We start from the raw sequence: 1,590 nt of genomic DNA on the forward strand, positions 1-1,590 counted from the left end.
CCTTGGTTCTGGTTCTTTCTTTTATTTTTACCAGAACTACCTGCAACTACAACATTTGCTTCTCCTCCCCTTCGCTTGTTGGTGGATTCGAAGTTTTTGCAGGTCATTCATGAGTTCAGTGAGATTGGACTTTTTCTTGTTCATAACAAAGTTGTTCACGAACTCATGAAAGTCAGGGGATAGGCTTTCCAAGATGATGCCAACTTGGGTGGCTTCATCGATCCTGGCACCATTGAGCTCCGCATCATGGAGGTGATCAATCATGTTCAAAACATGTGCCTTGACTGAAGAACATTTTTTCATCTTGTCATTCATGAAAGCCCTTACGGCATCCAAATGAGCCTTTTCAGAGGGAGCGCCGAACATGGCTTCTAGAGACTCCATTATCTCATAAGCAGTCTCCATCTCCTCATGCTTCTTGCGAAGCACATCGCTCATACTGGCCAGCATAAAGCACTTTCCTTTGTTGTTGGCCTTGATCCAGCGATCATAAGGCTCCTTTGCGGTTTTGGTTGCATTAGCCGCGGGTTCAGGAGGACATTCCTCCACTAGGACAAATTTGTAGTCTTCGCAGACTAACAATATGTTCATGTTAGTTTTCCACTTAGCATAGTTATCACAGTCTAATTTTTCAGTCGCTAGTAGTGTGATAATGGGATTCGACATATTGCTGGAAATAAATAAGATATTCATCTAATCAATTTATGTGCATGAATATCAAGGCATGTTAATTTAAGCACAATTAAATATGATGCATGATGCACATGAAAAATACATAAATCATGTTTTAATTTTGGGAGCCAACGATAATCCAATTTACTATGAATATAGGCCGTAGGGTAGGTCAAAATATCACAAATTGAACCGAGACCTTCTTAGTTGACAAATATAATCAAAAAATATCATTTTTTCATATTCATCAACTACCGTTATTTTTGGTCAAAAATATAATCAACAAATTGATTACATTTTCATGAGTGTAACCCATCATTTCAGATTCTACAGACTTGACTCCCGAGTGTCGCCGTAGGGTAGGTCAAACCGGAAATACATCCTTGAATCCTATCGCTAGGAAGTCAACATTGTTATTGATCCGAAAGAACACTTTTTGTAGGGAGTGCGGAATCGGTGCCGCCGCGAAGCCCCTTTCGAATCTCACGGTATTGAACTAATGATGGAGACCAGTGGGTCGCATTGTCATACAACCCTCTCCCACTCATTATTTTGCAAATATGTATTTTATTTGAAAAAACATCTCATGGTTTTCAAATTAAAAAATAAACAATTTATTTTTCAGATATGTGAAATTCTAAAATTTAACTCTTAAATTTAATTTTTCATTTAACATTATTTTGCAAATCAATTTTGCAACTTAAATCAATTTAATCATATTAAATCGATTTCAGCGCATGATTCTTATTTTATTTTATTTTTCTAAACAATAACAAATGCGCGTATATGCATGGCATGTTATAAAACATATGAGTAGGCACATTATATCTATATGGCATGTTATATGCATAGACATATAATATATAATTATCAACATAATATAAATATATGCAATCAACTATTGAGATGGATTTGACC

The sequence above is a fragment of the Morus notabilis genome, unplaced genomic scaffold (genome assembly GCF_000414095.1).
Source record: "Morus notabilis unplaced genomic scaffold, ASM41409v2 Scaffold745, whole genome shotgun sequence".
NCBI lineage: Eukaryota > Viridiplantae > Streptophyta > Magnoliopsida > Rosales > Moraceae > Morus > Morus notabilis.